The sequence below is a fragment of the Macrotis lagotis genome, chromosome 1 (assembly GCF_037893015.1).
Source record: "Macrotis lagotis isolate mMagLag1 chromosome 1, bilby.v1.9.chrom.fasta, whole genome shotgun sequence".
NCBI lineage: Eukaryota > Metazoa > Chordata > Mammalia > Peramelemorphia > Peramelidae > Macrotis > Macrotis lagotis.
Genome location: NC_133658.1, coordinates 398,460,765 through 398,473,770, shown reverse-complemented (window position 1 = coordinate 398,473,770; position 13,006 = coordinate 398,460,765). Strand labels below are relative to the sequence as shown.

The window sequence follows — 13,006 nt, the reverse complement described above, 5'->3', positions numbered from 1 at the left end:
GACACGAATGTCAAGAGATTCAGACCCCTGATGTTGGACAATCTCACCTAGATCAAGCCCTAGGCAGGCAACTTTAAGTCCCTTGCTTTAGAGTCAACACAACATTTCAGACCTTAGCTTATAGAACATAAAATTTCAGGAGGGGATTTTAAAACAAAGAATGTGGATTGGTAGAATTGGAAGGGACATCAGACCACAAAATCTTAGAGCACAGAGTATGAAGTTTTAGAATTGGAAGGGACAAGACCCTATTTGTTTTGTAAAGGGAAAAATTAAGACATAAGAGGCAAAGTGATTTGTTCAAGGTTACAATTTGTTTGAGGACTACTATTTTGGGGGGGGGGGATAGAACTGGGGTAAAGAATTTTATGCCTTGTCTTTTAGCAGTTATTCTGCAGATAGGGTATGTGGAGTCCATTTTAGAGAGTGATTTCAATATTAATGGGGACAACAGTTTTTTATTTTTTATTTTATTTATATTTAAGGCAATTGGATTAGTGATTTGTCCAAAGTTCACACAACTTGGAAATTAATAAGTGTCTGAGGTTGGATTTGAACTCAGGTTTTCCTGACTCCAGGGCTGGTACTCCATCCACTGTTCCACCTAGCTACCCCTGGGACAACAGTTTTTAACAAAAATTCCCTACCCCTCTTAGATAAACCTTGGGGACCTGATCTAAAGTATATCTTTCCTTTGTGATTGAGAGTTATCCTATTCTCTTTAAAACAGGACAATTCCCTTAGGATGGGAGTAGCATTATCTAATATTGTCATAGGAAAGAAGGCAGATTGGTGCTGCAACAGATAGAGTGCTGAACTTGGAATCAGAAAATTTATCTTTCTGAGTTCAAAACTGAACTCAATCACTAACTGCATGTCCTTGAGTAGGTCACTTCACTCTGTTTGCCTCTTCTCTAAAGTTTTTTCTTCTCTAAAATGAGCTAGAGAAAGAAATGGTAATCCACTGCAGTATTTTTTCCAAGAAAAATCACAAAATGGTTTGATGAAAAGTTACAATGGGGGACAGCTAAGTGACTCAATGGATAGGATGCTGAGCCTGGAATCAGGAAGATCTGATTTCAAATTTGATCTCAGACTTTTATTTGCTGTTATGTCCCTGGGCAAGTCACTTAACTTTGGTTTGCCTTAATCCACTGGAAAAGAAAATGGCAAACCATTCTGGTATCTTTGCTAGCAAAACCCCATGGACACTATTGGCATATTATGGTCCATGGGATTATCAAAAATCAGATATGACTGAATGATTCAACAACAAAAACAAATCATAGGAATATTTTTTCCCCCCAGATGAGTACTCTCTTCCAAGAGAGCTAGAGGGCTGCTTTGGGAACAAGTAGTCATCAGAAGTTGAAAATAATCAAGCAAAGAAAATTTCTTAGCCTTGACTTCGATTTTTATTTATTCTCATCCCTTTCATTGCTCCCTAAAATCCCATTTGGTCTAACAAGCTGTAATACTTTGGGCAAGTCATTTCCCTTCTTTGGGTCTCAATCTTTCCATTTATAAGACTCAATGACAATTAACTTAACTAGATAAGGCAGTGGATGGAGAACCAGGCCTAGACTCAGGGAGACTCATCTTTGTGAGTTCAAATCCAGTCTCAGATGGCAACTCTCAGTTTCTGCATCTGAAAAAAAGAACTGTAAAAGGAAATGGCAAATCACTTCAAATCTATGATCTATGACCAAAATGATTTCTAAGGATCACTGTAAAATTAAAGCTTCTAAAAGTTCCTTTTGCTTTAAAATGCTGTTTTTTTCCCTATTTTTCAAATACCCTAAAAAAGATAAGAAGTGTAAATCTGGAAACCCAGGCCTTATAATATCCCCAAAGCAAGTGGGTATGTATTATCTTGCAATGCAAGACTTGAATGAAGAACTTCTGTGACCTCTCTTGTCCCAGTGAACAGTAAATTCCACTCATGGTCAGGCCAGGTTAATGTTCCGTGGGCATTTGATTTCTCCACTGGTTGAACACAGTAAATATCGAAGGTAATGCAATGTTCTTCCTTGTTGGGGCGGGTAAAATGAGCAGAGGGGATCGACCTTTTAGCTGTGAAAGTGAATGAGAATGGAGAGTGTGTGCCTGGAATTTTAAAGAGTTGGAGATTCTTGTTGGCTAATTTAAAGCACTAGTCTTACCCCTTGTGTAGCGTGGAAGTCTGAGATTGGCCTCTCTGTTGGGTTTATGTTTGTGTTGTTGGTATTTCCTTCACCAGTTTTTTCTTTATTATAGCTTAATTGTGGCAAAGCAGGCTAAGTGCTAGATTGAGAGTGGAAGTCCTGGATTCTAATTATGGCTCCTTCCCTTGCTAGCTATATTGTCACTGAACTTTCCTAAGTCTTACTTGCTAAATTGGAGTAAAAATGCTTCATCTAGCTCCTTCACGATACCTTTTTGTATGTGTGTGTGTGTGTGTGTGTGTGTGTGTGTGTGTGTGTGTGTGTGTGTGTATGGGGGGACAGTAGAGTGAGAGATGTGTTATCATTATTATCCTCCTGTTGTCAGTGACTCAGTAGTTTATATAAAGGAGTAAATAATTCCATATGACACACAATGTTTTGCTTGTATTAGGCATGTAATATTTTTTTGAATAGAAATAAATTGAAATAGAACGATAAAATGCTAAAACATCTCTTCCTAGTTATAGTAATCCACTTTTCCTGCTCTAGCTAGATCCCATCCTGTAATATGTCCATTTCTGGGCACCACATTTAGGAAGGACATTGATAAGCTTAGAGTGTGTGCAAAAGGAATTGACCAGAATAATAAGGGGATTGGAAACTCTGCCAAACCAGATCAATTGAAGGGTATGTTTACCTTGGAGAATTACTGTCTTCATATATCTGAGGAGCTGTCATAGAAGTCCAGAGAGGAAAGCTAGTACCAATACAGGGGAGTTAAAGAAAAGCAGCTTTGAAAGGAAGATCAGGAGGCAGAGAAGTCCATAACATAGGATGTTTCCCATGAGAGAAGTTTAGTTGGATGCCTCCGGACAATTGGGGAGGTACAGAATGAATTCCTTAGAACAGAAATCATAGAATGCTCAAACTAGAAGATCCTAAGGGGGGAAAAAACCCTGATAACTACTGGATTTAGAGTCAAGCATCTTGCATTTGAAAGGCAGTTCTATCACATTCTGATCATGTGACCTTGAACAAGTCACTTAAATTCTCTGGTTGTCAGTTTCTTTCTATGTCAAATAAGAGATCCTCTATATGATCCCAAGAACAAAGAAGTTAGAATAATAGTGCTGGTATTGGTTATGGAACCTAGACTGTCAGAAAGAACCTTAGGAGATAGACCAGACAATGTTTCAACTGAAAGGAACCTCAGAACTTGGTGTTCCTTTGGCCTGATTACAGATTGTTATATATCAAATGTGTAAAAATAAAGCCCAGTCATAACAGGAGAATCAGCTAGGGCAAACCCACTACATCAGTAACTAAGAGTAAGGACAAAAGTCTAGAATTCAAGATCCTCATCTGTTCATTACTCTGTTTCAATATTCAAAGGGGTGATGCTATTATGGAAAATGTGAAGTTATTTTTGGAACTCTTACTAAACATTCATCCTTTTGCTAGCAAAGTTATGTGGAAGTTACAAAAAGATACAAAAGGGTCCAGTCTGCACTAAAAGAATTCATAGTTTTATAGGAGATAAGGTCAATATGAATGAAACAATACAAGAATTATACATGGAGGTCTACAGTTCAGTACTAATGTGAAGTGTTGAGCTCTTGATGTTCAGAGAAGGGAAGATGGATTGGGGTGTGGTGATCAGGGTAGCCTGCCTGGAGGAGATGGTCCTTGAGCTGGGCTTGTATGTTGCTCTTTGAACCCTGCTAAATACCAGCTTAGTTCCATTATTGATATATCTCCCCATGAATGCTGAGCTGTTAAGCTTCTTCTAGTTTACCACAAGAGGTTAAAGGATTTATCAAAGCCCCTGATGAAAGCTGTACTAACTGGATTAGCTGCTAACATGGATTTAGGCTTTGAGTGGGATTAACCCCAATTGCACTGAATTCATTCTTCTTTCTTTCACTTCCCTCTCCTTTTCTTGACTTTGGTCTGGGTGAGGCATGACTCAGGAACACAATGTCTAGTAATACTTCTGTGGGCTCCAAGAGATATTGGGAAAGGAACCTGGAAACTGACATTCATGGAGGCTATGGAGCAAATAATACTTATGCCAGAGGTAGAATTTTAGACCCATAGAATTTAAGAGTTTGGCAAGGACCTTAGAACTAAAGAAAAAAAAGATATCAGAATTGGAAAAGTCCTTAGGTATCTAGTCTAATGCATTAATTTTACAGATAGGGAAACTGAGACTCAGAGAGGGGAAGTGACTTTTTCAAGATCACACATCGAATTAATAGCAGACAACTTCTCTAGAGCCCAGTTGATTTTATTATTGTCAGGATCTCTTTATATAGAACTCTGATGAATTCTCTAATACAAAAGGCAATGAGCTGGGATTATATGTAAGGGTCTAAAGTATTTTGCTTTGCCCAAGAAGCACAACACCATGGATAGTTCTTGGTTTATTATCAGAAGGCCATGGAATAAAGCTAGATATTGGAGGGCGGGGGGAAGGAAAAGCCAATAAGGCCCCACAACATTCTTTCCCACCACTTCTCCTTCATGTCAACTTTAACTTCTTTTGACACAGAGATTTCCATTGATAATCACCAGGGTGTGGGCAGATGGAGAGTGATTTAGCATGATGAGTGAAGGCCTGGTTTAGAGTATATGAAAATCACAAGGGCTGTAGAAAACTTGCTTTTCCTGTGCTTAAACTGAGTAGTTGAACTGAATTCTCCTTCCTCTGCTTATCTAAATCCTATCTCACCTTCAAGGTCTAGCCTAAGTCCCACCTCCTCCATGAAGATTTCCCCTTCTATGTGACTGATGTCTTTTTCTTTTTTTTTTTCTTTGAAGCATTTAAGAAAAATAATCTCTATTACCTCCCACCACCATCTCTCCCTGCCCATTTCTCTGCCACTGAGAAAATTTAGGAAAAAACAAACAAATAAATCATAGTCTGGCAAACCAAGACCCCACATTGGCTGCAATGTGACCTTGAGAAAGTCACTTAAATTCTCTGGCTGTTGGGTTTCCTTCTATGTGAAATAAGAGATCCTCTATAGGATATAGATCCTCTAAGAACAAAGAAGTTAGAATAATAGTGCTGGTATTGGTTTTACAGCCTAGACTATCAGAAAGAACCTTAGGAGACAGACAAGAGAATGCTCTTGATATTCAGAGAAGGGATAATGGATTGGGGTGTGGTGTTAGGGCAGGCTGCTTGGAGGAGATGGTCCTTGAGCTGGGCTTGTATGTTGCACTTTGAACCCTGCTAAATACCAGCTTAGTTCTTTGAAATTTTAACTTCACCACCTTCTCTGTCAGAAGACAAGTATCATGCTTAATCTGCATTCTTTTGGATTCATGGTTTATCATTATATTGATTGAAGTTCTAAACTTTCAAAGTTCTTATTCTCTGTGATGTTATACTTACAGTACCAGTTATTCTCCTAGTTCTTCTCACTTCACTCTGCATCAGTATGTAAAGGTCTTTCCAGTATTCTATGAAATTATATATTCTATGATTTCTTCATATATAATAGCTCTATTACATTTATGTACTACAATTTGCATATCCATTCCCTAATGAAAGATACTTCCTTAGTTTTTAATTTGGGAGAATCAGAAAAAAATGCAATAATTTTTTAAAATATATTTTCTCCTCTCTCTCTTTGATTGTTTTTGGAGACAGGTGTTCTCTCTCAGGTGTCCTTTATACACTGAAAAATTATGGATGACCCCAAAAACTTACTTTTATGGGTTACATCTTATTTACTATGTTAGAAATCAAACCATCTTAGTATTACTATGAAAATAGTTTTGACTTTGCAGGCCTTAAGAACCACTGTTTTGGTCTATAGGCCAACTAGTGATATAGGGGGACCATAGGATATGCATAGCTGTCTGTATCTTCCACTAAGTAGCTGTGTGATCTTGTGTAAATTATTTCTTTTACCCAGGAGCTCAGTTTTCTTCCCTGTAAGATGAGGGGTTTGGGATAATGAGTCAATGTTCTCCCTACATTACAGACTATGTCCTCAAGTGCCTCCTTGATCTTGGGAGAGATAGTAGAGGGAACACTAGACTTTTATTTTAAAGAGTATTTTATTTTTTCTAGTTACAATTTTTAACATTAATTTAAAATTTTTGAATTCCAAATTTTCTCCCTCCTTTCCCTCTCCCCTCTATTATGATGACAAGCAATTTGATAAAGGTTATATTTGTGCAATTATGTAAGACATATTATCATATCAGTTATGTTAGTGAGAGAAGAAATAGACCAAAAGAGGAAAAAAAACATGGAGAAAAAGGTGAAACTAGGATGTTTTAATCTGCATTCAGACTGTGTCAGTTCTTTCTCGGGATATGGATAGTATATGAATAGTATATACTATATATAGTATATAGATAGTATTATGAGTCCTTTAGAATTGTCTTGAATCATTGTATTACTGAGAAGAGGGAAGTTATTCATAGTTGCTGATTGTACAATGTTGTTGTTATTGTGTACAATGTTCTATTTCTGCTCACTTCACTTTGCAATCAATTCATTTAAGTCTTTCCAGGTTTTCCTGAAATCTACTTGCTCATCACTTTTTTAAAAAAAAAATTATTTGCTTGTTTTTAGTTTGTTTTTTTTTTTTGCAAGGCAATAGCGTTAAGTGGCTTGCCCAAGGCCTCACAGCTAGGTAATTATTAATTGTCTGAGGTTGGATTTGAACTCAAACTCAGGCACTCCTGACTCCAGGGCCGGTGCTCTATCCACTGTGCAACCCAGCCATCCCACATCTTTTTTATAGTATGATAATATTGTGTTATGTTTATATACCATAACTTGTTCAGACATTTCTCAATTGATGGATATCCCTTCAATTTCCAATTCTTTGCCACTAAAACACTAGACTTTTATGGGAAAAGCTGAAAGGCACCTCAGAAATCATATTGCAATTCCTTCATTTTATAGATAAGAAAAAGTGAGGCTCAGAGAGGTGAAATAATTTTCCCAAGGTCATGTAACTGCCAAACATCAGAGTGGAGATTGGAACCCAAAGCTTCTGACTCCAGAGTCTTTAGCCCTGGTTCCTTTATCTACTCACTATGTGACTGAGAGCATATCAGTTCCTTACTCTGATTGTAAGTCAACCTTTCTACAAATGATGGGTTGGACTTCTTGTTCTCTAAGGTTCATTGAACACTTTATCATTATGATTCCTTTATATTTGTTCTAGCAGAGATTCTTGCTTTACTTTGGGGTCCTCTGAAGTCCCTACTGAGCTCTTAGATTTCAAGATTTACAAGAATGCAATTGGCTTGCAGAGTTGTGAGTGAGAAGAGAGAGAGACAGGAAAAATGTGAGTTATTTTAGGTATGGGAATGGATGAAGTTCACAGGTGACAAGTGATTCAAAGTCTGCTTAGGATCCTCCTGACCTTCTGACAGTCACATGGCCAGAAGAAGTAGTGGCAGTTCCAACAACCCAGGTCTAGCTCCCATTTCAGAAAACTGAAATATTCTCTGCAAACCAGCTCAAGCCTGTGAAGGGAATTTTTCAGGAAGGGACTGTCAGATACTCTTTGTGTTTATTATGCCAAGCAGGCCCCAGGCCCCAGGCCTGTAGAGGAATCATCTTGGGCCACTCAAGGCAGAGTGAGAAAAGTACAAAAGAAGAAAGGCAAGGGGAAATTGTTCCAAGGGCTGATGACCTTTCCCAACCCACTTTCTGAGACAGAGGACAAATTATGATCATTACTTTCTTTAACTTAGCCTAGGACTCCTCACCACCCAATCTGGGTAAACATGGGCTTCTCCTAGGTTAGAATGCTACATAGTTCTGCTACTCAATACATAAACAAGGAGCATTTACTGAAGAACTAGTGGAAAGGACACTGTTCTGGGAACCAGGATGCCTGGATTCTATGCCTACCTCTGCATAGATGAAAACCCTAAACAAGTCGCTTCATCTCAGTGTAAAATGGGGAAAATTATCCCTACCTTTAGTGAACTTTTGGTAAAAAATAAATGAGATAATGAGGGAATAGGTTTTCCCCTGCTAGTCCCTTCCCCAAAATTATTTTTTAGTGATTTATTTATGTTTTTTTTTATTTGTTTTTACAGCACAGTTTTATCCAATAACTAACTTCCTTCCTGAGAAACCACCTTAGCTTCATAGCAAATAAAAATAATTAAACCAAACTAGGTGATGCAGCAACCAGGTCTGATGGTGTATGCAATAATCCAGTCCAAGTCCATGACCTCTTTATTCCTGGTATCTTTTTGCAAGCTGTCAGAAGTTGATTTCTTAAATGGTACTTTAGAAGTCTGAATGAATTCAAGTAATTCCCAAAGTTGCACTTATATAATAACATATACTGGAAGAACTGGGCTTAATCAGAGGAAGAAAAGTAATTGTACAAAAGCATTAATAATAATAATGATAATACTAATCTAAGATTTATATGACATCCACTATGGGACAGACATTGTGCTAAATATTTCATAAATATTATCTCATTAGATTCTCATAACAACTATGGGAACTAAATTATTATTATACTCATTTTTCAGTTGAGGAAACTGAGACAGAGAGTTAAGTGGCCTACCCAAGGTTACATGACTTCTAAGTATCTGAGAGCAAATTTGAACTCATAATAGAAGCATGTAGCAATATTGCTACTGACAAAGAGAATGGATTTCAAGGAATCATAACAGAACTAGAAGAGCAAAACAAAAGTTAGTAGTCTATCTAACCCCTATTTAAATCCTTAACAGCAACCTTGATAAATGGTCATTCAACTTCAACTTGAAGACTTCCAATGGTAGGGAGCTCATTGACTTTAGAGGAAACCATTTCCACTTTTAGACAGCTCTGATTTCTGGCAAGTTCATCCTGCAGCACTAGGATATGAAGTCAAAATCTGCTTTCCTGAAGCTTATCTCCATTGGGACTACTTCTGTCCTCTGGAGGAAAGCAGAAGCCCCCTGCCATGTGACAGGCTTTCAGATATTTGTAGCCAGGGATTATATCCTTTCCAAATTTCCTCTTCTTCAGACTGTCCATCTTTAGGTCCTTTAACACATCCTCTGGTGTCCTTGTTTTGAGTCACTGGGCATTATATCTTTTTTTTTTTTTTGAGTCATGATAGATGTGACTCCACTAGCCAACTTTTCTCTGCATCCTTTCTTTTTTGTATCTTTCTCTTTGTCTCTGTCTATCTCTGTCTGTCTGTCTCTGTCTGTCTGACTCTGTGTGTGTGTGTGTGTGTGTGTGTGTGTGTGTGTTTCTGTCTCTCTGTCTCAGTCTGTCTTTCATTGAATTGCTCTTTGCCTCTCTCTGAATCTTTATCTTTCAGTCTTTTTAACTCTTTGTCTCTTGTCTCTGTCTCTGTCTTTCTGGCCCAGCTGGATTGTACACCTCGAGCTCCTCCCATAGCAGCCTGTGGTTGACCTGCCTACTTTGTGTCATGGGTTCCCCTGGGCTGTCTGTCATGGTGTCTATCCCTCGTTTTCTCCTTTCCTCTCATGGTTTTCGGCAGTCACCTTGCTTGCTTCTTGCTGAGGCAGCTGTCCCGAGTGATTAATGGCTTGGCGCACTAGCTCAGACCTAGTGATGGATTAATCCCAGTGTGGAAGGAGGAGCTGGAAGGAGGATCCTTTAATGTGTTCCAGCAAAACCAGGGAATCAGGAAACCTTGGAAGCTGTTGTTGTTGGGACCAACCTTGAGCAGCACTGATTTTCAGAACCTTAGGATTGTTTGTGTGGTAGTGAGTTCCCTGTCACTGTTAGATATTCTAACAGAGGCTAAATAACCACTTTGCAGTGTTGAAGGAGAGAGTCAAATTTTTGGGGGAAGGTGACCTCCAAGATCTGGTCATCCTCCAGAGTTTCTTCTAGCTCTGATATTCTATATTCTATGGATCTTTATGATGACTCCCTGAATGTTCAGAAACATTCCCTCCTCCAGAAACCAAACCAAACCCAAAGAACATACTCGTCCTTCTCTCAGGTAATAGTGCTACAGATCTTTTTGATCCATTCTATTAAAACTTTCTAGTCTTCAGAAACTAATCTAGTGAACTAATTCTAGCTATGGTTTTAGTGGCTAACTGTGAGCTAACATTAGTTGGGTGATAGTGTGATCTAAGAGAATAAACATTAGACTTGGCCTGGGGAGATGGATTTTTGATCTAACTCTTCCCTGCTTTTGTTTTTCAGTAGTTTTAGTTGTATCCAACTCTCTGTGACCCCGTTTATCTTTTTTTCTTTAGATCTCAGAGTCTTATTTTTTTGCCTGTCAAATAGGGATAATAATTAACTTACATGTATATGAAGTCTTCCAACTGAAGATCACTGCTACCCTCCCCAATTATCTCATCTGATCCTTATAACAACTCTGGGATATTAACAGTGAGAGCATCTTACTTATAGGCACAGAGAGGTGCCATGCCATGTTTAAGGTAATATAGCAATGTAGTTAGCAAATCTGGGAAATTGAATCTAGGACTAGTGAATCTTAGTCTTGGCCTCTTTCCATTATCAGAAAATCTGCCACATACCTACAGAGAATCTGTACCCCATTACTCACTCCCTGCTTTCCTCCCCTCAATATATCTTCTGAAAAGCACACATCACATTTGTTGGGGGGGTGGATGAGTTCCCTGAGTCACCCCCAAGCCCAGAGACTACCTGGCACTGGCTCCTTCCCCTCCTTTTCCCCTGCAACACCTCGGATAAAATAATCATGTCGTTTTTCTCTGCATCCTAACCTCATTCTGTCACTCCTGCCTGCACTCTGGTGAAATACACATTAGACTGGAATAAAGCTTGCTTGGTGCCAGCCTGGAGATGGTCTTGGCAGGGGTTAAGCGAGCATGGCTGTGGGTATAGCCTCAGATCAACCTTGCTATACTGTCTGCTGTCTTTCAGGAAGGTTGGTGAATGGTGCAAGCCCTATATTTGGAGTCAAATTCTGGGTTCAAACTCAGGCTCTACTACCTATTGCTTGTGTGATCTGAGGGAAAATCATTTTCTATCTCTGGGCTTTTATTTCTTCCTTTGTAAATGAGGAATCTGGATTAGATAATCACAGTCTCTTTTATCACTCAATCCTAAAATCCTAAATTTTATGTTACTACCATTCTATATACATTTATACACATATATGTATATATGTAAAGCCATATGGTCAGAGCCATAGACACACATTCTGGTCATTGATTGTCTTGTTTGGATTAGTTATCGATTAAATTGTTCCCTGGGTCTTCTGTGGCACTTGATTTCAGCTCTGGCCCTTTTTGCTGTATGACCTTTGGATAACTTACTTAACCTCTGTAGGCCTGTCTCCTTATCTGCAAAATAGGGGATAGTATTGGGCCTATCGGACTTCTAAGGTCCCTTTTACCTCTTCATCTATGATCCTATGATTCATCTAACAAAGCTCTCTAACAGACCCTTGAGATTTGGGGATTAGCTAAACGAATTTTGAGCCCGAAACCAACAGTACTGGTTATTTGATGTTTCTTTTTTTTTTTTAGGGTCTTTTTTTTTTTTTTTTTAGGTTTTTGCAAGCAAATGGGGTTAAGTGGCTTGTCCAAGGCCACACAGCTAGGTAATTATTAAATGTCTGAGACTGGATTTGAACCCAGGTACTCCTGATTCCAGGGCCGGTGCTTTATCCACTGTGCCACCTAGCCATCCCCTATTTGATGTTTCTTAATGCTTGTTCTAACAACACAAAAATTATTAGATCTTATTGTGTTCAGAGAACCGATTAGTGCTGAGTAACAAAATTTAGAAGGGACATAGTCCCTACCCTAAAGGAACTTAGAGTTTCTTAGGGGGATAGGACTCAAACACAGATAATTGAATGAGAGAGTTCTAAAAAAAAAAGTGTTACTTGAAGTTTGGGAGTGGGAGTTCAATTCCAAAGGAAGGATGAAGGGAGAATCAGAATCAAGAGAACCTTCTGGAGGCAGAAGTATTTGAATTGGTCTTTAAAGGGTAGAAATTCAGCAAGCAAGGGGAGGTGGGGAGGGTGGGGAGGAAGAAAATTACAGATACAGGGAACAAGATGAGCAAAAGCATAGGAAAAAACGAAACCTGGAATATGTCTGGGGAATGAGGAATAGTTCTGGATATAGGTAAATGAAAAGGTGTGATATATCAAATTGGAAAGGTTTGAAATGGATTGAGACATTTCATAGGATATAAAGCTAGAAGAGATTTTGGAGGTCATTTAGTCCAATGGTTCCCAAAGTGCTGTTCAAGGACCACCTGTTATATCTGAGACCTTTTCAGGGTATCCTCAAGGCCAAAACTATTTTCATAGCATTATAAAGACATTTTCTTTTCTAATATGATAATGATTCATAGGTATAGTTATTTGGAGTGGCCTTAATAGATTTTAAGAGCATAAACCAAAGGGATCTTCAGTCCAAAAAAACTTTTTAAAAAATCAGTGGTTCAAGGTCATTTCCAAGGTCACATGAATAGCAGAGCTGGATTTAATTCTCAGTAGGGATCTATTGTTTGGATTTAGTCAGAAGAAGGATCTGGCAATGTGTGTGGGATAGAATGGATGTGGGAAAGAACAAGTCAGGAGGACCATGTAGGAGGATATGTTTCTGGGTTCCTACCTGAGTCTAGTTTGAATTGACAGAGATCTCTGGAAGTGACCTTGATGCTGATCTAGTCCCCTCTCTGAGGAGTCCCCAGCTTAAGAGTCAGAAGAAAGAAATGGTGAAAGTTGACCTATGTTTCCAAGAAACTGTGGCCAACAAAAGAAGGTATGGCTGTCTAGATCAGTGGGGTCAACCTCAAATAGAAATAGGGTTCATTAAACCATAGGTAAGAATTTCAAAGGTTATATTATCCACTTAGAAAATCACATTTTAACATT

At 38.5% G+C, this 13,006-nt stretch overlaps 2 long non-coding RNA genes across 3 annotated transcripts in view; one reads left to right on the top strand and one right to left on the bottom strand.

Moving 5' to 3' along the window:
- Positions 1–13,006, bottom strand: part of LOC141518379 (uncharacterized) — a 77,907-nt gene that overhangs the window by 63,433 nt on the left and 1,468 nt on the right. The gene's annotated exons all lie outside the window — the stretch shown is intronic.
- The window catches only part of LOC141518369 (uncharacterized), a 130,086-nt gene continuing 126,718 nt past the window's right edge, over positions 9,639–13,006 (top strand). For both annotated transcript variants that reach the window (XR_012477168.1, XR_012477167.1), the window contains exon 1: positions 9,639–10,114. This is a non-coding gene — a long non-coding RNA (uncharacterized LOC141518369). The remainder of the gene's footprint in view (positions 10,115–13,006) is intronic.